Source organism: Miniopterus schreibersii, assembly GCF_964146895.1.
Source record: "Miniopterus schreibersii genome assembly, chromosome: X".
Lineage (NCBI taxonomy): Eukaryota > Metazoa > Chordata > Mammalia > Chiroptera > Miniopteridae > Miniopterus > Miniopterus schreibersii.
In genome coordinates, this window is record NC_138104.1 from 50,349,259 (window position 1) to 50,375,335 (window position 26,077).

Sequence of the window (26,077 nt, forward strand, 5' to 3'; positions counted from 1 at the left end):
CCCTCCTGTCAAAGCACTCCTGAGCAGTAGCTCTCCACTCCCCTGCCTGGGCAGACACACACTGAATCCTTTGATGTCTCTTTAAAAGGGCGAGGCCGCAAGGGCTGGCAGTTGTGCTGGACATATCTGTGAAGGACCTAAAGGGACCTGTAAGCTAGGAACTCTAGACAAAAGAAAGGGGGCCGCTCCATGGTCACTCCTAATTTCTTGGCTAAAAGGACTAGAGAAAAATGCAAACGGGCTACTTAGAGCCCGCAGAGAAAGTTCCATCTGTTATATAACCTCCCCTGGTGGGTACTTTTCAAGAAACGCCTTTCATCCAACCTGGCACCCTGGGGGTTCACTTTGTCCTTGCTGCCCAGCGCTCAGAAGCAGAAGCGTGCGGTGTCCAGATCTTACCCTGCCCATTGCTGACACCAAACGTTGAGGTCTGGGAGCTTCTCTGTCCACCACCTCAGTTCTTTTTGAGGTAACTTGTTTCGTGCCCATCATGAAGGTGATGATGAAGTCCAGGGGACCCAAGTTCTTAAAGCGCGGAGAAAGAGAAAATGGGAAAGAATAGGTCTCTTTCAGCACCCTAGGTGGGGAAGCAGCCTAGGAGTTACTGCCACGCCCTTCCTACTGACCTGGTGACCTGTCAGTGTTCGCCCAGGCCGGCGGGCCTGTGACCCCGCTGAGTCCACTGCAGCCACTCTTTCTTTTCCTCTCACTTTTTCTTTCTTGCCCCTCCCCTCCCAGTCTTTGGGCTAGGAACAGCTGCTGCTGTAGCTCCTAACTTTGTGCCTTTCTTCTGCCCCCAACGGCTGTTTGCGTGCTTGGAGATGCCAAAGGGGTGTGAACAGCCTCCAAGAGGACTTCGCGGGGATTTCTGTGCTGGGAGAGGACAGGGTCGACGCGGTGACCGGATGAAATGCTCGTAATAGCACGCGATGCGGGGGGGGGGGGGGGGGGGAGTGGCGGGGAGGGAGTGGGGGGTTGGGGGTAGTGCCGCCAGGCCGAGAGCTGAGCTAGCCTGTTGCTGTGATGCTGATGGATAGGATTACATGGCTGCTGGCCTGCTCAAGTAGGTGAGCGGATATTTTTGGAGGGAAGAGTTTCCGAGTTGGGAGTCAGGGCGCAGGGAAAACCAAAGGCTACTTTTACATCTGGAGCCTCATTTACATTGGGACGGTATAAAAGGCGCATTTCCTCGCCAGCCATTGAGTGCCGCGTGGAAGGACCTTCCTTCCACCGCCCCCAACTCCGCGCCTCCGCCGCTGGGGCCACGAAGGTCCCTCTGGCTCCTCTCTTCGCTTAGCTTCACTTCGCCCGCCTGTCTTTGTATTTGGTGACTGCTTTTCCAGTCGGGTCTTTTATCTTTCTTAATTTTGGACCGGTCACTGTAACTCGCTCTCTTTTCCTCATGGGAACGTACTGTCCCAACTAGGAAATACTTGGAGAATGGCCTGGTTTTGGACATTTTTTTTCCTACTTTCTATGTTCCTGAACTTTGCAACATCTAAGGTTTCTGTGCAGTTATAGAATCTGGAACTCCTAGGGTCGGAGGGCCATTTCTAAGAAAATCTTGCCTATTTCTACCCAGTGTTGATTTTAATCTGCCTTTTTTCCCCTTTTCTGTAGACACTGACTGGTAAGTGCGGATTGTTAGGTGCTTGTTTTATTGAAGAGGAAAATGTAGATTCCTTGCGGAATGTACACAAGAGCTTTGCCCAGTGCTGGGCTTTTTTTTTTTTTTTTTTGCTTTGTTTTTTTGTAAATTTAACCACCTAAGGGATCGGTATTTGTGGCTTAGGGTGGGAAGGTTGATTTGTTTGGAAATAATTGGGGATTTTTCTTTATCCTTTGCATCACACCTTGATGGTACCCTTTATAACCATTTCTGTGAATGACTGACTTTTCTAAAGCTAAACAGAAAACTACCTGGTAACCTTTCTTTGTTCTACCTGTAATTTATTATTATTATTATTATTATTATTATTATTATTATTATTATTAAAGACTTGAATGGGTACCCTGTGAAATCCTTTGAATCAAGTTGTCTGAGTTTCTCTCAGTGTTGTACTTGCAAGTTTTTTTCTTTCCCAAGTTTGTTCTTATATAAGCAATCCCTTGACAATAGGACAAACTGTTTTCAAGGAGTTTCTTCATTGAAGAAAGTAATTTTATCAATATGTTGACAAATATTCAAAGTAATCAAGGACTGTACACACTTTTTCATAATTTACAACACCTTACAGGGAGAAATGGACCCTTTCCTCCCTCCAGTCCCCACACACCACTACCCACCACCCCAGCCTGGCCTGACCCACTCTCCTGCATGCTGTTCCTCCTTTGACATGCCCCTCTCTCTTACAAGGTTGAAAGCATAATGAATATAAGTGAAACAAGATTCTTAAAGTAGTATCGATGTCATAAAGAGTGGGTGACAGAAATATCAAGGAGCTTTCATGGTTTGTTGATGTAAGTTACCACAACAATTTTTTAAAGTATTTTGTTACTTAAAAAAAATTTTTTCTTTGCAAAGAATGGAAATTAAACTTTAATTCTTGGAAACTTTTGTTTCTATTTTTCTCTTCAAGTGATAATATAAATTGTTTTTAATCAAAGATAGAGGAATAAAATATTCAGGGAGGGAGGCAGATTAAAGATACAGCTAATTTGTATCCTGAGAATACTTTTAAATAACTCTCAACAAATTTTAAAGTTTTACTTAATACTGCTTTCAAGTTCAAAAATAGATGATTTATTTGAAAAGTTCCTAATAATAAGTTTTCATTAAATACTAAATAGAAAACTGAATGGCAGAATTAGCAAAGAATGGCTTTTTTTGTTGTTGTAAATTTTCCCACCTATTTTTCTGTCTATCTCAAAGCAAGTCTGTGGTGAAATCTTTCCAGACTCGAGGTGTCTCTATGCAGCTCATCACTGCTGAGTGCCAGATTTTAGCAGAAGAATAAGTACCTTTTGCGTTGCTAACTCCTTTTATTGAACTCTTGAAGCGCTTATTTAAAAATCAGTTCCAGGTCTTAATTTAAATTGCTCTGCTCATCAGTACAAACCTAACACTCTAGGCCTCCAAATCAAGTTTTAAACTCTAGTTAAAATTCCTTGTGTTACAGTATAATTAAATTGACAAATATGAATCTCAACCTCATTTCTACCATATTTCAATGGTGCTATAAAAGGAAATTGCAGTTCATAAGGCAACTTGTTCTGGAACTATTTGAGGAAAAGTAAAGATATTAATGATCTGCCGCTTAAACTTGCCAGCTTTCAAAGTCTCTAAAATCTTAACGTGTGTGTGTGTGTGTGTGTGTGTGTGTGTGTGTGTGTTGGGTTTTGTTTGTTTTGCTATTATTTGGATTTAGGGTTTGGAGCACTCACCAATATTTTCATCTCTAAGTGAAAATAAAGATATTCACAAACTCTCATTCTGTTTTAATTACATTGCTTAGTGAATTAAATACACTCTCTAAAAAGAAAAACATGGCTACTATAAACTTATCAAACTTATTTTTTCTAAAAGTAGACAAACTCTTCTTTCTACTTAAACCTTTTAAAATTTAAAAATAATTCACCTATGCTAAAATTTAAATTTTTGACATGACTGAAATATAAAATTTCTCAACATAATCTATTTCTGTCACATTCTTAATGTTCAGCATAATTTGATTTATGATAAAATGAGATTATAAAGTTACTAGCCTTTCTAAAATTAAAGAATAAATGACATTTAAAATATTTAAAATAAACATTTTTTATGGAGTAGACTTTTTAATTGAATTTATTAGGGTAACATTGGTTCACAAAACCATACAGGTTTAAATGTACAACTCAATAAAACATCATCTGCACAGTGCCATTCACCCCTGGAACCAAGCAAAGTCTCTTTCTGTCCCAGATTGCTCCCCCTTTGCTCACCTCTGCCAACCCCCAAACCCCCTTTCCCTCTGGCTATCACCACACTATTGTCTGTATCTATGTGTTTATATATATATATGGGTTATTTTTGCTTACTCCCTTCACCTTCTTTTATTCAGTCCCTCAACCACTCTTCCCCCTCTGATAGTTGTCAGTCTGTTCCATGTATCCATGCCACTGTTTCTATTTGATTTGTCAGTTTATTTTGTTCATTAGGTTCCATATGTAAGTGAGATCATATGGTACTTGTCTTTCTCTGACTGATTTCACTTAGCATAATACTCTCTAGGACCATCCATGCTGTCACAAAAGGTAAGATTTCCTTCATTTTACAGTTGCATAGTATTCCACTGGGTAAATGTCCCACAGCTTTTTTATCTGCTTATCTATTGATGGACAAATGGGCTGTTTCCAGATCTTGGCCATTGGAAATAACACTACAATGAACATAGGGATGCATATATTCTTTCAAATTAGTGTTATGGGTTTCTTTGGATATATTCCCAGAAGTGGAATCCCTGGGACATAAGGCAGTTCCATTTTTAATTTTTTTGAGGAACCTCCATACTGTTTTCCACAATGGCTGCACTAGCCTGCATTCCCAAAAGTGCACAAGGGTTCCCTCTCTCAACATCCTCCCCAACACTTGTTTGTTGATTTGTTGATGGTAGCTATTCTGACATACCACATTGTGGTTATAATTTGCATCTCTCTGATGATTAGTGATGTTGGGCAGTTTTTCATATCTCTATTGGTCATCTGTAAGTCCTCTTGGAGAAGTGTCTATTCTGGTCTTTTGCCCATTTTTTAATTGAGTTGTTTGTATTCTTGGGATTGAGTTGTGTAAGTTCTTTATATAATTTGGAAATTAACCCCGTATCAGATGTATCATTGGCAGATATGATACGGACAGTGGGTTCCCTTTTCATTGTGTTGATGATTTCATTTGCTGTGCAAAAGCTTTTTAGTTTGATGTAGTCCCATTTCTTTATTTTTTTCTTTGTTTCTCTTGCCCTAGGAGATGTATCAGTGAAAATTCTGCTGTGTCTGAGATTTTACTGCCTGTGTTCTCTTCTAGGATTTTTATGGTTTCATGACTTACGTTTATGTCTTTAATCCATTTTGATTTTATTCTTGTGTATGGTGTAAGATGTTGGTCTAGTTTCATTTTTCTTTGCATTTATCTGTCCAGTTTTCTCAGCACTATTTATTGAAGAGACTGTCTTTACCCCATCGTATGTTCTTGTCTCCTTTGTCGAATATTAATTGACCATAAACTTGCGGGTTCATTTCTGTGCTCTCTATTCTGTTCCATTGATCTATATGCCTGTCCTTGTGCAATTCTATGCTGTTTTGATTGCTATGGCTTTGTAGTAATATAGTTTGATATCTGGTAGTGTGATACCTCCAATGTTGTTGTTTTTTCAAGATTGCTGAGGCTATTCAGTCTTTTTTGTGGTCCATGTAAATATTTGGAATATTTGTTCTACATCTGTGAGATATGCCATTGATATTTTAATAGAAGCTTAATAGGTATTTTAATTGAATCTGCAGATTGTTTTGGATATTAGGAACTTTCTAAAGATGTTAAGTTTTTCTATCCGTGAACACGGTATTTATTTCTACTTATTTGTATCTTCCTCAATTGCTTTCTTCACTATCTTATCACTTTCCAAGTACAGGTTTTTACCTCCTTAGTTAAATTTATCCCTACATACTTTATGTTTTGTTGTTGTTGCAAGAGTAAATGGGATTGTCTTCTTAATTACTCTTTCTGGTAATTCATTATTGATGTATAAAAATGCCACTTATTTCTGAATATTAATTTTGTATCCTGCTACTATGCCAAATTCATTTATTAGATCTGGTAGTTTTTATTGTGGAGTATTTAGGGTTCTCTATATCTGAGATCATGTCATTTGCAAATAATGACAGTTTTACTTCCGCCTTCCTAATTTGGATGCCTTTTATTTCTTCTTGTTGTCTGATTGCTATGGCTAGGACTTCCAGTACTATGTTGAATACGAGTAGTGAAAGTGGGCATTCCATTCTTGTTTCTGATGTTAAGGGAAACATTTTTAGTGTTTCCCCATTGAGTGTGATGTTAGCTGTGGGTTTGTCATATATGACCTTTATTCCCACATTGCTGAGAATTTTTATTAAAATGGGTGCTAGATTTTATCAAATGCTTTTTCTGCATCTATTAATATGATAATGTGATTTTATCCTTCATTTTGTTTATGTGGTGTATCATGTGTATTCATTTATAAATATTTAACCAGCCTTGCATCCCCAGAAAAATCCCAGTTGGATCATGGTGTATAATCTTTTCAATAGATTGCTGGATCTGGTTTACTAATATTTTGTTGAGGATTTAGCATCTATGTTCATCAGGGATACAGGCCTATGGTTTTCTTTCTTTGTAATGTCTTTATCTGGTTTTGGAATTAGGATAATGCTGGCCTCATAAAAAGAGCTTGGAAGTCATCCCTCGTCTCAAATTTTTGGGAATAGTTTGAGAACAGGTGTTAGTTCTTCTTTAAATATTTGGTAAAATTTGCCTGTGAAGCCATCTGGTCCAGGATTTTTTTTTGCTGGGAGTTTTGGGTTTGTTTTTTTTATTACTGCTTCAGTTTCATTAGTCCTAATCAGTCTGTTCAGGTTTTCTGACTCTTTCTGATTCACTTTTGGAAGATTTTATGTTTCTAGGAATTTATCCATTTCACCCAGATTGTCCAATCTGTTGGCATATAGTTGTTCATAGTATTTTCTTACAATCTTTTGTATTTCTGTGGTGTTAGTTGTTACTTCTCCTATTTCATTTCTTTTTTCCTTTGTTAATCCTCACCTGAGGATATTTTCCCCTTGATTTTTAGAGAGTGGAAGGGAGAGAGGGAGGGGAAGAGAGAGAGAGGGAGAAACAAAGGGAGAGAGAGAATCATCAATGTGAAAGAGACATATCGATTGGTTGCCTCCCCCACATGCCCTGACTGGGGTTGTGGATGGAACCTGCAACACTTCCTTGCACAGACCGATTCTCTAACCACTGAGCAACACCAGCCAGGGTGACTTCTTTTTCATTTCTGATTTTATTTATTTGGGTCCACTCTTTTTTATTTCTTGTTGTGTCTGGTTATTGTTTCATCAATCTTGTTTATCTTTTCAAAGAGCCAGCTCTGGATTTCATTGGTCTTTTGTATTGGGTTTGTTTTGTTTTTTTTAATTTTGATGTAATTTATTTCCACTCTAATATTTACTATTTCCTTTTTTCTACTTCCTCTGGGCTCTGTTTGTTGTTCTTTTTCTAGCTCTTTTAGGTGTAAGATTATATTTTTTATTTGAAATTTTTATTACTTCTTGAGGTAGGCTGGTAATGCTATGAACTTCCCTCTCAGGAATGATTTTGCTGTGTCCCATAGATTTTTGCGTGTTGTGTGTTCATTTACATTTGTTTCTAGGAAGTTGTTTATTTCTTCCTTGATCTCATCGTTAACCCATTCATTATTTAATAACATGTTATTTAGCCTCCATGTGTTTGAATGCTTTTCAGATTTTTTTCTGTAATTGATATCCAGTTTCATACCATTGTGGTCAGAGAAGATGCTTGATATGATTTCAGTCTTTTTGAATTCATTAAGACTTATTTTGTGCCCTAACATGTGTTCTATCATTAAGAATATTCCATATGCACTTCAGAAGAATGTATATTCTGCTGCTTTGGGATGAAATGTTCTGTAAATATTAATTAATTCCAACTGATCCAGTGTGTCATTTAATGTTGCTGTTTCCCTGTTGATTTTCTGTCTGGAAGATGTATCCATTGATGTCAGTGGGATGTTAAGATCCCCTACTATGATTACATTGCTGTTGATCTCTCCCTTAATGTCCACCAAGATTTTCTTTATATATTTAGGTACTACTATGTTAGGTGCATACACACACACACACACACACACATACATACAAGGGTCATATCCTCATGTGGGAACAATCCCTTTAGTATTATTTAGTGACCTCCCTTGTCTCTTGTTTTAGCCTGTGTTTTGAAGACTGTCTTATCTGATATTAGTATTGCTACCCTAGCTTTTTTGTTTGTTTCCATTTGCATGGAGTATTTTTTTCTATCTCTTATCTTTAAGCCTGTGGGTATCTTTAGTTCTGAGGTGAGTCTCTTATAGGAAGCATATATAGGGTGTCTTCAGGAAAGGTATACACACACTTCGAATAATTATAAAGACTGTGTTTATTAAAATATATTTCAATCTCAAAATTGAGCTGTCAGCTGTTAAAGTATGTATACATTTTTGGGGGACACCCTGTATATGAGTTTTGTTTTCCTATCCATTCAGTTAACTTATATCTTTTGATTGAAGCATTTAATCTATTTACATTTAAGATTATTGATAGGTACTTATTTATTGCCATTTTATACATTATACCATTAATTCTATTTCTTTCTTTCCTTCTTCTTCTTCTCCTCCTCCTCCTTCTTCTTCTTCTTCTTCTTCTTCTTCTTCTTCTTCTTTACCTTTTGAAATAAAGAGACTTTAATACATAGTCAAAAATCTGGTATTCAATAAAAGAGCAGTTTATAGCTATTTTAAATAACAAATTAAATCTGATTCTTTTTTTTCTCATTAATAGTTTTTTTTTTAATTTATCTTTATTGTTGAGACTATTATAGATGTTCCCTTTTTAACCCCACTGACCCCCTCCACCCCATATTCATCCTACCCCCAGGATTTCCCCATGCCAATGTCTGTGTCCATGGGTTATGCTTATAAACATATAAATTCTTTGATTAATCTCTCCCTACCCACACCCCCCTCCCTGCCTTCCCTCTGAGATCCCTCAGTTTGTTCCATGCTTCTATGTCTCTGTATCTACTTTGTTCATCAGTTTATTTTGTTTATTATATTCCACATATAAGTGAGATCATGTGATATTTGTCTTTCTCTGACTGGCTTATTTTGCTTAGTATAATAATCTCCAGTTCCATCCATGCTGTATCAGAGGGTAAGAGATTCTTCTTTTTTACATCCACATAGTATTCCATTCTGCAAATGTACTACAGCTTTTGTAACCAGTTGCCTACTGAGGGGCCATTTGTATGTCCTCTTTGGAGAACTGTCTATTCAGGTCCTTTGCCCATTTTTTATTTGGATTGTTTGTCTTCCCTTTGTTAAGTTGTATGAGTTCCTTATATATTTTGAATATTAACCCTTTATCAGATGTGTTGTTGGCAAATATGTTCTCCCATACAGTGGGCTCCCTTTTTGTTTTGTTGATGGTTTCTTTTGCTGTGCAGAAGCTTTTTATTTTGATGCAGTCCCATTTGTTTATTTTTTTCTTAGTTTCTCTTGCCCTAGGAGATGTATCAGCAAACATATTGCTATGAGAGATGTCTAAGATTTGACTGCCTATGTTTTCCTCTAGGATTTTTATGGTTTCATGTCTTACATTAGAGTCTTTTATCCATTTTGAATTTACTTTTGTGTATGGTGTAAATTGGTGGTCTAGTTTCATTTTTTTGCATTTATCTGTCCAATTTTTCCAAAACCATTTATTGAAAAGACTGTCTTTACTCCATTGTATGTTCTTGCCTTCTTTATCAAATATTAATTGACCATAATGGCATGGGTTGATTTCTGGGTTCTCTGTTCTGTTCCACTGATCGATATGTCTGTTCTTGTGCTAGTACCAGGCTGTTTTGGTTACAGTGGCTTTGTAGTATAGCTTGATATCTGGTATTGTGAACTCTCCAACTTTGTTCTTCTTTCTCAGGATTGCTGGGGCTCTTCGGGGTGTTTTTGGTTCCATATAAATTTTCAAAGTGTTTGCTCTATATTTGTGAAATATGCTGTTGGTATTTTAATAGAGATTGCATTGAATTTATAGATTGCTTTGGGTAATATGGACATTTTAATGATGTTAATTCTTCCAATCCATGAATATGGTATATTTTCCCATTTGTTTATATCTATCTCTATTTCTTTTTCGAGTGTCCTGTAGTTTTCCAAGTAAAGATCTTTTATATCTTTGGTTAAGTTTATACCTAGGGATCTTATTTTTTTAGTTGCAATGGTAAATGGTATTGCTTCTTTAGTTTCTGTTTCTGAGAGTTCATTATTGGTGTATAAAAATGCCGTCGATTTCTGGATGTGAATTTTGTATCCTGCTGCCTGGCTGAATTCATTTATTAAATCTAGTAGTTTTTTGGTGGAGTCTTTAGGATTCTCTATGTACGATATCATGTCATCTGCACAAAATGACAGTTTTATTTCCTTCCTTCCAATTTGGATACCTTTTATGTTTTCTTCTTGTCTGATAACTGTGGCTAAGACTTACAGTACTATGTTGAATAAGAGTGGTGAAAATGGGCACACCTGTCTTGTTCCTGTTCTTAGGGGAAATGGTTTTAGGTTTTTGGCACATTGAGTATGATGTTGGCTGTAGGTTTGTCATATATGGCCTTTATTACATTGAGGTATGATCCCTCTCTTCCCACTTTGCTAAGAGTTTTTTCAAAAATGGGTGTTGGATTTTATCGAATGCGTTTTCTGCATCTATTGTTATGATCATATGATTTTTATCTTTCAATTTGTTTATGTGATGTATCATGTTTATTCATTTGCTAATATTGTAACAGCTTTGCATCCCTGGAATAAATCCCACTGGGTCATGGTGTATGATCTTTTTAATATATTGCGGGATCCGATTTGCTAATATTTTATTGAGGATTTTAACATCTATGTTCATCAGGGATATTGGCCTGTAATTCGCTTTCTTTGTAGTGTCTTTATCTAGTTTTGGAATTAAGCTAATGCTGACCTCGTAAAAAGAGTTTGGAAGTGTTCCTTCCTCTTGGATTTTTTGAAATAGTTTGAGAAGGATAGGTGTTAATTCTTCTTTGAATGCTTGGTAAATCTCTCCTGTGAAGCCTGGCCGGGCGTGGCTCAGCGGTTGAGCGTCGACCTAGGATCCAGGCGATCGGGGTTCAATTCCTGGTTAGGGCACATGCCCGGGTTGCGGGCTCGACCAATGGCTCTCTCATCATTGATGTTTCTATCTCTCTCTCTCTCCCTCTCCTTTCCTCTCTCTGAAATCAATAAAGATATATATATATATTTTTAAATCTCTCCTGTGAAGACATCCCAGCCAAGGCTTTTGTGTGCTGGGAGCCCTTTGATTACTCCTTCAACTTCATCAGCAGTTTTCAGCCTATGTAGACTTTCTGACTCTTCCTGATTGAGTTTTGAAAGGTTGTATTTTTCTAGGAATTTATCCATTTCATCCAGGTTGTCCAGATTGGTGGCATATAGTTGTTCATAGTATTCTCTTACAATCCTTTGTATTTCTGTTGGGTCAGTTGTTATTTCACCTCTTTCATCTCTGATTTTGTTTATTTGGGTCTCCTCTCTCTTTGTTTCTTGATGAGTCTGGCTAAAGGTTCATCAATCTTATCTTTTCAAAGAGCCAGCTCTTGGTTTCATTGATCTTTTGTATTGTTTTTTTTAGTCTCTATGTCATTTATTTCTTCTCTGATCTTTATTATTTCTTTTCTTTTACTTACTCTGTGCTTTCCTTGTTGTTCTCTTTCTATGTTTTTAACTTTTAGGGTTAGAGAGTCTAATAAAAGTTTTTCTTGTTTTTTTGAGGTAGGCTTATAGTGCTATGAACTTTCCTCTCAGGACTGCTTTCATTGTGTCCCATAGATTTGGAGTTGTTGTGTGTTCATTTTCATTTGTTTCCAGGAAGTTTTTTATTTCTTTCTTAATCTCCGGTAACCCGTTCATTGTTTAAAAACATGCTTTTCAGTCTCCATGTGTTTAAATGTCTTTTAGTGTTTTTATTGTGGTTGATTTCTAATTTCATGCCATCGTGATGCGAGAAGATGCTTGATATGATTTCAGTCTTCTTGAACTTGTAGAGACTTGTTTTGTGTCCTAACATGTGGTCTATCTTTGAGAATGTCCCGTGTGCATTTGAGAAGAATGTATATTCAGTTTGGGGTAGAATGTTCTGTAAATGTCAATTAAATCCATTTGATCTAGTGTGTCATTTAGGGTCACTGTTTCCTTGTTGATTTTTTGTCTGAAGGGTGTTAAATTCCCCGAGTATGACTGAATTTGTGTCGATCTCTCAAAGTCCTCTAGAAGTTTTTTTATAAACTCAGGTGCGCCTATATTGGGTGCATGTATATTTATCAGGATGATATCCTCTTGTTGGACTGATCCCTTTAGTATTATGTAATGCCCTTTCTTCTCTCACATCATGGTCTTCATTTTGAAGTCTATTTTGTCTGATATAAGTATTGCTACTCCAGCTTTTTTTTCATTTCCATTTGCATGGAAATTTTTTTTTCCATCCCTTCACTCTCATCCTGTCTGAGTCTTTTGTTCTGAGGTGGGTCTCTTGTAGACAGCATATATTTGGGTCTTGTTTTCTCATCCATTCAGTCACCCTATATCTTTGTGTTGGGGCATTTAATCCATTTACATTTAAGGTTATTACTGAAAGATACTTATCTACTGACATTTTGTTTCTTTATAGCTATGTTTCTCATTTTCTTTATTTCTATTTCTAATTATAGCAGTACCTTTAACATTTCCTGTAATGCTGGTTTTGTAGTGATAAAGTCTTTTAACTTTTTTTTGTCTCAGAAGCTCTTTATTTCACCATCCAGCTTGATTGATAATCTTGCTGGATAGAGAAGTCTTGGTTTCAGATCCTTGTTTTGCATTACCTCTAATACTTCATGCTATTCCCTTCTGTCCTGTAGAGTTTCTGATAAGTCATATGACAGCCTTATGGGAGCTCCTTTGTAGGTAACAGATTGCTTTTCTCTAGCTTCCTTTAAGATTCTCTCTTTCTTTTGGATTCTTGGCATTTTAATTATGATGTGTCTGGGTGTGGGCCTCTTTGGATTCTTCTTGCTTGGGACTCTCTGTGCCTCCAGAACCTGTGTGCCTTTTTCCTTCACAAGGTTAGGAAAGTTTTCTGCCATTATTTCATCAAACAGGTTCTCTAACCCCTGCTTACTTTCAACCTCCTCTGGCACTCCTATAATACGAATATTGTTACATTTCATGTTGTCCCACAGCTCCGTTAGACTGTCTTCTTGTTTTTTAATTGTTTTTTGTTTTTAGGTCTCTAATTGAGTGATTTTTTTCTAACCTATCTTCTAATTCATTGATCCGATCCTCAGCTTTCTCTAATCTGCTGTTTATTCCTTCTAATATATTCTTTATTTCTGCTATGTCATTATTCATTCCTGACTGGTCATTTTTCATAGTTTCCAAATCTTTTTTCATGCTTTTGAGCATCCTTACAATCAGTATTCTGAACTCTATATCTAAGAGATTGCTTATCTCTGTTTCATTTGGCTCTTTTTCAGGAGACTTTTCTTGTTCTTTCATTTGAGGCTTGTATTTTGGTCTCCCCATTTTGGCTAAGTGTTAGGTAGATCTGCTAGGATTCTTGGTCTTTTTGGAGGGTCTCTGGTACAGGCCAATGTCAGATGCAGTTTGTGACTGGTCCTGAGTACCCTGTTTGGGGCTATCAACAACCCTAGGCTTGAGGTCTTCACTGCTGGGTCTGGGGGCGGTTGCACAGGACCAAGATGCACCCAAAATCTGCTTTTCTAAGGCTCAGGTCCTGAAACAGATCACACAGAGACTCAAAGCACCCTGAGGTCTGCCTCTGCCAGCAGACTAATTAATCTGATTCTCTTAATGAGCCTCAGGCTGTAGAAGCTCCACAGGGTGGGGTGGCTGGTTGTTATCAGTCCCTTAAGAAGTCTCAGGCTGGAGAAACTCCTCTGGGGAGGGTAAGAGGCTTTCCAGCAGGGTGGGGCAATTGCTTCCCCCCTCAGACAAAAGCTGAAAATTCGCCTCCCAAGAAAGATGTCCTCCACAGTCTGGGGGAATGACTCGGCACAGGAATCCAGAGGGGCATCCCCTGATCTCACTCTCGAGAGCCCACAACCCCTGACTCTCCCCACACAGCTCCAGTCCACTCCACTCCTCTTCCACCAGAGCCCAAGTTGAGTGGCTGCACATGAAACGTTATGTGTTGGCTCTTTAAGAGTGTGCCTGCAGTTCCAGCTGCCTCTCCCTGGCAGACAGAAACCCTGCTGCTTTTCACAGCCAGATGTTATGTGGGCACCTTTCTCAGTTCTGGTGCTCTTGGCTGAGAAGCCCAGCCTGGGGTTTAGGCCCCAGAGTCCTCAGTGGGAACCCCCCCACAACTAAGATATCCCTCAGGATCTTAAGCTGCTGCCTGTGGGAGCCCAGCCAACCCTCTCACATCCGCACTTCCTACCAGTCTCTGTGCAGTCTTCACTTTTCCTTTTGGTTATGAGGGTGCTCTCCAGCTAGTCTTCAGTTGGATTTCAGGATGGTTTTCAGGATGGTTTTTCTATGTTTTCATTGTAAATCCGGATTAGTCCTGGGAGGGTGTCAGTGTAGCTTCCACTCAGTCCGCCGCCCTCTTGGATATCCTCTTCTTCTTAAAGCATGCCCTTTAACATTATTTTGCAATACTCATGGTAATGAACACCTTTAGATTTTTTTTTGGGGGGGGGGGGTTCTGGTAAGCTCTTTATTTAGCCTTCAATTTTAAATTATAGCTTTGCTGGACAGAATAGTCTTGGTTGTACCTCCTTGCTTTTCATAATTTGAATATTTCATGCCAATCCCTTCTGGCCTGAAGTATTTCTGTTGAGAAACCAGCTGACAGCCTTATAGAAGCTCTCTTGTAGGTAACTATCTCTCACTTCCTGCTTTTAAGATTCTCTCTTTGTCTTTAACCTTTGCCATTTTAATTATGATATGTCTTGGTGTGGGCTTCATTGGGTTCATCTTGATTTGGACTTTGTGCTCCCCAAACTTGTGTGACTTTTTCCTTCACCAGGTTAGGGAAGTTTTTAGCCACTATTTCTTCAAATAGGTTCTCTATTTCTTGCTCACTTCCTTCTTCTGGTATGCTATGATGCAGATGATGTTTTGACTGATGTTATTCCCGAGGTTCCCTTAGACATCCCTTATTTTTTAAAATTCTCTTTTCTGTTTGATGCTCTGCACAGGTGCTTACTATTATCTTGTCCTCTAAATCACTGATTTAATCCTTTATTTCATCTCACATACTGTTGTCTTCTTCTAGTGTATTCTTTTTATTGATTTTAGTAAGAGAGGAAGAGAGAGAGAGAGGGAAACATCAATGAGAGAGTAACATCGATCAGCTGCCTCCTGCATGCCTCCTATTGGGGATCCAGCCCGGAACCCTGGCATGTGCCCTGACCAGGAATCAAACCAGCAACCTCTTGGTGCATGGGTCGATGCACAACCATGGAGCCACACCAACAGGGCATCTTCTACTGTATTCTTTATTTCAAATATTCTTCATTTGTGACTGGTTCTTTTTTATGGTTTCTAGGCCCTTTTTTAATGCTTACTCTCTCTTTATTTTAGTTCTCACTAAGATCATCCATTCTTTCCCTAAGGTCTTTGAGCATTCTTATAACCATTGTTTTAAACTCTGCATCTGTTATATTGGTTGCATCCATTTCATGTAATTCTTTTTCTGGGGATTTCTCTCGTTCTTTCATTTGGGGCATATTTCTCTGTCTTCCTGTTTTGTCTCTGTGTATTAGGTAGATCCGCTGTGACTCCCAAGCTTGTTACAATGGCTTTATGATGAAGGTGTCTTGTTGGGTTCAGTGGTGCAACCTTCCAGATCATCTGATTCTGGTGCTCCAGGAATGTCTTGTGGGTTATATGCACCTCCTGTTGTATGTGAGTCTTGAATGCTGTTGGCCCTACCATGGGTGGAGTTAACCCTTCAGGCTGGCTGAATATAAAGGTAAACCTTGATCATCTTGTATGAGATGCTGTGCAGGGGCTGCTCCCAGAGGTGGAGTTGTTCCCAACAGGGTCTGGTGCCTGCCAGAATCTACCTTTGGGTGTGCCACTTATGTGGCTAGTTGGGTCAAGCTCTGGAGTGGTCTGAAGCCCACCACTGGTTGTATTGGTTCTGGGCCCACTTGGGCAGGGTTCAGGTACAGGTTAATGTCAGACATTGTATGTAACCAGCCTTCAGCTATCTGTCTGGAGCTACCACACTGTGTCTACTAGGCCTGGGGGTGCATTTGAAGGGCCAATCTGTGTACAAGGGTCAGCTTCCTCCAGCTTAGAGCTGCAGGCAGATCTATAAATTGCCCAAGGCTCCCTGAGGTCTGCCTCTACCCATCATCTACTCCACCTCCCATTGAGGTTGCCTGGTTTTTCTCCAGAGCCTTTGGAAGAAAGGCTGATCTTAGTGAGAACTAAAATAAAGAGAGTAAGCATTAAAAAAAAGGGCCTAGAAACCATAAAAAAGAACCAGTCACAAATGAAGAATAAAATATTTGAAATAAAGAATACAGTAGGAGATGCCCTGTTGGTATGGCTCCGTGGTTGTGCATCGAGCCCAGGCTAGCCACGATGCACAGACCTTTCCACAGGTCATGAGCTCTATAGGGCTGGGCAACTGGGGTCAGGAGGATGGTGCTAGTGGTTCCATTACTTGGAGGCTGCATGGTCATGAGGGGAAAGTGACCCCCACTTTAGAGCCAAACTACTGAGTCTCTGCCAGATACTAGCTCTAGCTCCCACAGGAGGAATGTGCTGCAGGTTCAGGCTGGGTGCAGCCAGCTCTCTCCTCTGCAGGAACAAGCTCAGCATGGTAGAGCCACTGGGGCTCTGGAGGACAGATCAAAAGACTCTCTCATTGGAGGGGGGTGCCAGCCGAGCCTGAAGGAAGGAGCCAAGAACTTCATCCCAGACCCAGACAGACAATAGCCTCCAAGGGAAACACATTCCAAATGTCTCATCACTGAGCAGTCCTCTGTTCCCCCTATAGGACTTAGCTCATCCGGTTGGGACCTCCAGAACTTGGCAAGGCAGATACAAACAGTCTCCCATTGGGGGTAATGTCAGAAATCCTGTAGGAGGAGAGCAAACACTTCTGGGGATAGTACAGGCTGAGCTCACAGGGGAGATAGTGCTGGCCCACTTGTGATGTAGCCACACAACCCAGCATCTGCCCATCTGATTCCTGGACAAAAGCCTCCCCAGAAGACAGTACTCCAAAATTCCCAGCTCTGTGTGACACTCTGATCCTCCTGTGTGACTGAACTCAGAAGTGAAGGGCCACAGGGTGTGGAAGGGCAGGCCAAGTGATTCAACAGACAGGGAAGGCTGACTATGCACCTGAAGTGGGGAATAATGGTCCTCTTTCCTGAGCTACACAGTTCAATCACTGCCTGAGTCCCTGCCAAGAGTTTCTCTAGAAGAAGAGCTCCCCGAAGTTCCATACTAGATGCAGCCAGCAGACCCCTCTACAGGACCCAAGCAAAGCAGAGTGGTGTCACCTGTAGTTGGAGGACTCGTCAGTGCATTCCCCAGGCTGGTGCTGTAACAATAGGAGTGCCTGACCTGGGGTAGATGGTATCTGGGTCTCTAGAAGACTCACTTCTCTTCCAGGTGGACTGAATCCTGACTGATTTTCAACACCAGATGCTATGCAGGTTCCTCTTCCTGTCTCTGTTGCTTTGGGTTGGAGATCCCTGTGTGCGTTGAGACCCCTCACTACTGGTGGGAGGAAGTTTTGCAGCCAAAATGTTCCTCTAGCTTCTCAGCCACTGCATGTGGGTGTGGGGGCCAGCCCTTTCTGTCTTTACCTTACTTACCAGCCTCTATGTGGCTTCTGTAAATCCTTGGTTATAATAGTTCAGCTAGCCTTCAGTAGGGTAGTCAGGTTGATTGCTCCATAATTTAGCTGTAAATTCAGTTTGGTGCTGGAAGCGGGTGTGTGTAGCTTCAACCTACTCTCCAGCCATCTTGGAATCTCAATAATCCTTTTTAATGATAACATCTTATTCCACTATTACAGATATGTTATTCTAGTCAACACAAAAATTAAATATTTGGAGATTAAAATAATTTTAGTCAGGATTATATGAGACCAGCATAAAGAATGTATTCATAAATATATTATCCAATGTAATAGTGTGGAATATCTTCATTTTTTAAAACTGTTTCACCAGAAAGCATCATTGTTTTCATGACAGGGTAAAGGGCCACAACATTCAAACAGAAATTCAAGAGTGTGTCTAGGAATAATGAAACATGCAACACAATCCCATGGGCTTTCGCCAGAAAAGAACATTCTTTTTATTTTTAATTTTTTTAAAACCTGGTAATGTAGTTGTTTATCAAGTATTATGTACTGTACATACTTGTGTGTACTATATTTTATGCAACTGATAGTGCACTCGGTTCATTCTATTTTTTTAATGTTAATTTTTAAAATTTAATTTAAATGACCAAAGAACAGATATGTGTATCATTAAGGAACATATCCCATCAGTAACTATTTGCTTTTCTTTTTTGTTTATTTTCATTCTCTTTTTATGTTAGTTTTTAATTTATCTTTATTGTTGACAGTATTACAGATATCTCCGTTTTTCCCCATTGACACCTACTATCCTGCAATCACTCCCCACCCCAGCCCTTCACCACACTATTGTCTATGTCCATGCATTATGCATATATGCATATAAATTCCTTGGTGAATCTTTCCCCAAGCAGCCACCCACCGCCACCTTCCCTCTGAAATTCCTCAGTCTTCATTGCTTCTATGCCACTGGAACTATTTTGTTCATCAGTTTATTTTTTTGTTTAGATTCCACATGTAAGTGGCATCATATGATATTTCTCTTTCTCAGATTGGCTTATTTTGCTTACCATAATATTCTCTAGGTCCATCCATGCTGCCTCGAAGGTTAAGAGATCCTTCTTCTTTACAGCTGCATAGTATTCCATGGTGTAAATGTCCCATAGCTTTTTTATCCACTCATCTACTGATGGGCACTTGGGCTGTTTCCAGATCTGAGCTATTGTAAATTGTGCTGCTGTGAACATAGGGGTGCATATATTCTTTCTGATTAGTGTTTCAGCATTCTTAGGATACATTCCTAGAAGTGGGATCACTGGGTCAAATGGCAGTTACATTTTTAATTTTTGAGGGAACTCCATACTGTTTTCTATTCTGGCTGCTCCAGTCTGCATTCCCAGCAGCATTCCCAGGGTTCCCCTTTCTCCACATCATCACCAGCACAAGTAGTTTGTTGATTTGTTGATGGTACCCATTCTGACAGGTGTGAAGTAGTAACCTTATCATGATTTTAATTTGCACCTTTCTGATGATTAGTGACACTGAGCATTTTTTCATATGTCTTTTGCCCATCTGTATGTCTTCTTTGGAGCAGTGCCTATTCAGGTCCTTTGCCCATTTTTTAATTGGATTGTTTGTCTTCCTCTTGCTGAGTAATATGAGTTCTTTGTATATTTTGGAAATTAGCCCTATATCAGATACATCCTTGGCAAATATGTTCTCCTATATAGTGGGGTTCCTTTGTATTTTGAGGCTGTTTTCTTTTGCTCTGCAGAATCATTTTTGTTTAATGTAGTCATATGTTGTTGTTTTTTCCTTTGTTTCTCTTGCCCTAGGATATGTATCAGTGAAATTCCACTACTTGAGATGTCTGTGGCTTTACTGCCTATGTTTTCTTCTAGGATTTTTATGGTCTTGAGACTTACATTTAAGTTTTTTATCCATTTTGAATTTATTCTTGAGTATAGAGTAAGTTGATCTAGTTTGATTTTTTTGCATGTACCTGTCCAATTTTCCCAACACCATTTATTGAAGAAACTGTCTTTACTCCATTGTATGCTCTTGCCTCCTTTGTCAAATATTAATTGACAGTAATGGTGTGGGTCGATTTCTGGGGTCTCTGTTCTGTTCCATTGATCTATATGTCTGATGTACAGATACCAGGCTGTTTTCATTACAGTGGCTTTGCAGTATAGTTTGATATCCAGTAAAGTGATCCCTCCAACTCTGTTCTTCTTTCTCAAGATTGCTATGGCTCTTTGGGGTCTTTTTTGGTTCCATATGAATTTTTGGAATATTTCTTCTAGTTCTGTGAAATATGCTATTTGTATTTTAATAGAAATTACGTTGAATCTAGAGATTGCTTTGGGTAGTCTGGATATTTTAATGATATTAATTATTCCAATCCATGAGCATGGCATATTCTTCCACTTGTTTATATCTTCCTCTATTTCTTTTTTCAGTGTCCTGTAGTTTCCTGAGTACATGTCTTTAACGTTTGGTTAAGTTTATTCCTAGGTATCTAATTTTTTTAGTTGCAATGGTAAATGGTATTGTTTTTTCAATTTCTCTTTCTGAGAGTTCATTATCAATGTATAAAAATGGCATCGTTTTTCAGGTGTTAATTTTGTATCCTGCTACATTGCCAAATTCATTTATTAATAGCAGTTTGGTGCCTTCTTTCCAATTTGGATGCCTTTAATTTTTTCCTCTTGTCTGATCACGGTGGCTAGGACTTGAAGTACTATGTTGAATAAAAATGGTGAAAGTGGACAACCCAGTCTTGCTCCTCTTTTTAAGGGAAATGGATTTAAATTTGCCTATTGAGTATGATGTGAGCTGTAGGTTTGTCATATATAGCCTTTATTATGTTGAGTTATGATCCCTCTATTCCCACTTTGCTGAAAATTTTTATCAAAAATGGATGCTGGGTTTTGTCGAATGCTTTCTCTACATCTATTGATATGATCATATGATTTTTGTCCTTCATTTTGTTTGTGTGAGGCATCACATTTATTGATTTGTGAATATTGTACCAGCCTTGCTTCCCCAGAATAAATCCCACTTGGTCATGGTATATGATCTTTGTAATTATTGCTGGATCTAATTTGCTAATATTTTGTTGAGGATTTTAGCATCTATGTTCATCAAGGACATTGATCTAAAATATTCTTTCTTTGTAGTGTCTTTATCTGGCTTTGGGATTAGGATAATGCTGTCCTCATAAAAAGAGCTTGAGAGACTTCACACCTCTTGAATTTTCAAGAATAGTTTGAGGAAAATAGGTGTTAATTCTTCTTTGAGTGTTTGGTAAAACTTGCCTGTAAATCCATCTGGTACCGGACTCTTGTTTGCTGGGAGTTTTTTGATTACTGCTTCTATTTCAACAGTTGTTATTGGCCTATTCAAGCTTTCTGATTCTTCCTGAGTTTTGGAAGATTGTATGTTTCTATGGATTTGTCTGTTTCATCCACATTGTCCAGCTTGTTGGCATATTGTTCATACTACTTTCTTACAATTATTTGTGTTTCAGTGGTCTCAGTTTGTATATTGCTAGTTTCATTTCTGTTTTTATTTATTTGGGTCTTCTCTGTTTCTTGGTGATTCTGCCTAAAGGTTCATCAGTCTTGTTTATCTTTTCAAAGAACCAGCTCTTGGTTTAGTTGATCTTTTGTATTGTTTTTTAGTTTCTATATTATTAATTTCTGCTCTGATCTTTATTATTTCCTTCTTTCTACTTCCTCTGGGATTTTCCTGCTGTTCTCTTTCTAATTCTTTTAGTTGTAATGTTAGATAGTTTATTAGAGTTTTTTCTTGTTTTTTGAGGTATGCCTGTAATGCTCTGAACTTTCCTCTCAAGACTGCTTTCACTGTGTCCCAAAGATTTTTAGGTTGTTGTTCATTTTCTTTTGTTTCCAGGAAGTTTTTATTTATTCCATGATCTTGGTAACCCATTCATTGTTTAATAAAATGCTATTTTGCCTCCATGTGTTGGAATATTTTTGAGGTTGTTTTTTTTTACACTGGTTGATTTCTAGTTTCATGACACTGCAGTATGAGAAGATGCTTGATATGATTACAATCTTCTTGAACTTACAGAGATTTCTTTTGTGCCCTCACATATGTTCTGTTTTTGAGAATGTTTCATGTGCACTTGAGAATAATGTATATTCTGTTGCATTGGGATGAAATGTTCTGTAAATGTAAATTAAATCCATTAGATCTAGTGTGTTATTTAAGGTCTCTGTTTCCTTGTTGATTTTTTGTCTGGATGATCCATCCATTGATGACATAGGTTGTTAAAGTCCCTCACTATGATTGTATTACTATCGATCTCCACTTTATACTCCACCAAGACTTTTTTATGTATTTAGGTGCTCCTATATTGGGTGCATATATGTTTATAAGGGTTATATTCTCCTGTTGGATCAATCATTTTAATAATATGTAGTGACCTTATTTGTCTTTATTTTGTCAGAAATAAGTATTGCTACAACTGTTGGGTTTTTTTAGTTTCCATTTGCTTGGAGTATTTTTTCCAACTCTTCACTTTGAGCCTGTACAAATCTTTTGCTTTGAGGTGGGTCTCTGTAGACTGCATATGTATGGGTAATGTTCTCTTATCCATTCGGCTACCCTATGTCTTTTGATTGGAGCATTTATTCCATTTATATTTAAGCTTATTATTGATATATACTTATTTAATGCCATTTTCCCCTTTATGCCCATGTTCCTTTCCCTCAATATTTCTTCTTCTTCTTAAAGCAATGCCTTCAGCATTTCTTGAAGTGCTAGTTTGGTGGTATTGAACTCCTTTAGCTTTCTTTTGTCTGGGAAGCTCTCCTATTTCACCATCTATTTTGAATGATAGCCTTCCTGGATAGAGCAGTCTTGGTTGCAGATTCTTGCTATTCATTACTTTGAGAACTTCATGCCACTCCCTTCTGGCCTGAAGTTTTTCTGTTGAGAAATCTTCTATCAGCTTTATGGGGGTTCACTTTAGGTCACTGATCGTTTCTCTCTTGAGGCCCTTAAGATTGCTTCTTTGTCTTTAACATTTGCCATTTTAATTATAATGTGCCTTGGAGTGGGTACCTTTGGATTCCCCTTGTTTGGTATCCTCTGTACTTCCTGAACTTGTGTGGCTTTCTCCTTCACCAGCTTAAGGAAGTTTTCTGTTATTATTTACTCCAACAGTTTCTCTATCCCTTGCTCATTACCCTCTCCCCCTCTGGGAGCCCTATGATGAGGATCTTGTCTCATTTCATGTTGTCCCAAAGTTCCCTTAAACTGCCCTCATGTTTTTTAAGTATTCCTTCTTTTGCTGCTCTGGGTGGTTTTTTTCTACTTTATCTTTGAATTCACTGATTTGATCTTCTGCTTCATCGAGCCTGCTTTTAATTCCTTCCAGCATATTCTTGATGTTAGTATACTATTCTTTATTTCTGCCTGTTTTAATTCATAATACCTATGTCTTTTTTATGCTGATATAGCTTTCACTAAGTTCTTTGTATTTACCACTAAGTTCCTGAAGGTTCCCTTTAAGTGTTTGTGGTTCTCATTAATTTCCTTGAGCATCTTTATAACCATTACTCAAAACTCTATTTCTGATAACTTGGTTACTTCCGTCTCAACGTCTTTTTTCTGGCAATTTTTCCTTTTCTTTAGTTTAGGGTTATTATTATCTTTGTCTCCACATTTTAATGTCTTTTTGTGTTTGTATCTGTGTATTAGATATATTTGCTTTCTCCCAGTCTTGTGGGGCGGGCTTTTGTAGCGAATGTCCAGTGGGACCCAGAGATGTGTTTTCCTTATACTTCTGAGCTGTATGCTCTATGTGTGTCCTTCTTGTGGGTCCTTTGGGCTCTCCTGTTGTGATTGGGTCCAGATTTTTGTTAACCCATTCTTGGGAGGACTCTCCTCTCAGTCTGGCTAACTGTGAGGCTCAGCCACAATCACATCATGTGAGGTTTTGCAGGTGCTGACAGGGAAAATAAAACAGAACCAAACTGAGAGGAAACAAACAGGAACTTACAAAATATCCTGATAATCACAATGAAAACAACCCAAGAGAAAATAGAATTAGGAAAGCAAAGTGAGAACACAAATACTAACAAAAAGGAAAGAGAGAAAAGGATATTATTGCTTATAGTAAAAAATAAATAATAAGTGGAAAATAGAGAAGCTATTGGGAGATAAAAGCGGCAGAGAAAAGATACTGAAAGGGTGAGCAAAAAAGATAAGGGGAGAGATTAGGAAAAGGAAAATGGTTAAAGAAAAAAGACAGAAAGACAGATAATGAAGTGGAAAAAAAAATTATGCCAATGGAACAAGAAGTGAGAGAAAGGTAAAGCAACGGTAGGGAAGAAGGTCAGTAAGAGATATGGAAAAAACAATAGAGAAAAGCAATAAACTTAATGATTATTATAATAATATCCCCACAATAAAGCAAAGAATATCAAGAAAATTTTGATAATAGAACCAAAAAAAGAGCAAGTAAAGCAAGACAAAACAAATCCAAAAAATTAATTAAAAATTTATAAAAGTTAAAAATTACCTCTTTTTTCTTTAAAAAGAAAAAAGCTAACCAACTGAGGTGCATCCGGGCAGCTTATAGTGTCTGAGAGTCACTGTTTTGCATGCTGATTTCAGGCCTCCTGGGAAGTACTTTTATGTCAGCCAATGTCGGGAGCTGTCTAGGTTTGCCTCTCAGTGTCCTTATGTAGCTGGTTGGTCTGAGGCTCTCTGGACAACCTCCACCTATCAGCTATTTTGCCTCCCCCTTGTGGTTGCTTAGTCTTACTCCAGAGTCTTCTAAAGAGAATCTTTAGGGTATAGGCTGGCTAGTGTAACTCAGGCTATTGTTCCCTTTATGTAGAGATTTCACCATCAGGCACTCACTGTAGGGAAGTTAATCTCTGCTTCAAAGCCAACTCCTTAGTTGTTTCTTTTGTTGTTTTTGTTTGTTTTTTAAAATATATATCATTATTGATTTCAGAGAGGAAAGGAGATGGAGAGAGGGAGACAGAAACATCAACGATGAGAGAGTCATTGATTGAGCCCACAACCCGGGCATGTGCCCTGACCAGGAATCGAACCCCAATCGCCTGGATCCTAGGTCGACTCTCAACCACTGAGCCACGCCCGGCCGGGCAAGTCCTTAGTTTTTACCATATCCTCCAATTCTAGTTCCCCATACAGTGGCCTGCTGCAGGTTCAGATTGAATTCAATCTGTTGCCTTTTCTGCATGTATAATTTCAGTGGCCTGGGCACAGTGGGTTTGATCAAAAGAGACTCCGTTGAGCATGTTGCCTGCCCAGCCCCCAGAAGGGGTTTTAAACATTTCCTTCAGTTCCCAAGCAATAGTTCCTGAGAGTTTTACTCCTGTAATATCCTCCTATGAGCTGTTCTCCCTTCCCACATCTAAGTGTGCCCATCGGGGGGAGAGGGGAGTATTTGGGCCTTCAATGAGCTGAACCAGCCCCTTTCCTGTTGGTGCTGCTCCTAGCCTGCAGAGGAAGGCGTGTCCCACCCCTCCTTTCCCAGTTCTTGTTGGCTGATCTCACAGGGTGCTCAGTTCAAACTCTCCACAATGCAGGCACAAATCCCAGCTTTTGCTGGCCTGTCTCCACAGTGTAAGCCAGGAAGGTGGATACCTGTTCAATAATCAAAAATGCACAAAGTAAAAAACAGGCAGAAAACCTGTTTTACAAGTACCTGGTGCCCTTGTGACTTTGATCCAAGCAGGAGGGGTTACAAAGTCAGCCCCATGCAGGTCTCCTCCACAGCTGATCTCCATAAAGCTGGGACAGCTTCATGCACACTATCCTGGCTTTCTTCAGAGCAGGTCAGAAATACCTGATCTGTCCCACAGGCATCTCTGGTTCTTCTTTGGCCGCAGGTGGGCTCTCTTCCCCTTTCCTATGCCAAACAGTTCAAATGCTTTCTGGGGCTCTGTACAGTGCCTTACAGGAAAGCAGAGGGTCTCTTTAGGATGCTGCTGGGTACAGCCCAAAGACCTCTTTCTATTATGAAGCCACACACTGTGACACAACCTTCTTGTGGTCAGCACCCAGGGTGAATCTCTCCTGCTAGGGCTGCCACCATTAGGCATGTTGTTTCACTGGGAAAGCACGGCCCCCCCCCTTGCAGGCAGACTGTTCCCCTGGCTCCCTCTGCCTGATGTGCACGGGCTCTCCTTCCCTTATTCTCTGCTCCAGGTTAGAGACCCCTGCTTTTGGATGTCAATCCACATTCCCAAGTTGAGGGAGCTTTGCAGCCTCTATCCCTTGGGCCTTGCAGCCGAGCACTGGCTTCAGGGGTGATTCCCCCTTTCCATGCCTCCCCCACTCTTACCAGTCTTCAAAATGTTTCTTCAGTGCTCCTTTGTCAAAATATGCCCAATCAGCTATATTTCTCTTGTTTTTCCAAGTTAGCTAT

General features: G+C 39.0%; 1 protein-coding gene across 1 annotated transcript in view; it reads left to right on the top strand.

Moving 5' to 3' along the window:
- Nucleotides 1–989: 989 nt before the first annotated feature.
- The window catches only part of LOC308551508 (fibronectin type III domain containing protein 3C1-like), a 116,484-nt gene continuing 91,396 nt past the window's right edge, over nucleotides 990–26,077 (top strand). The window contains exon 1 of the mRNA XM_081126063.1: nucleotides 990–1,067. The gene's annotated coding sequence lies outside the window, so the exon portion shown is untranslated. The remainder of the gene's footprint in view (nucleotides 1,068–26,077) is intronic.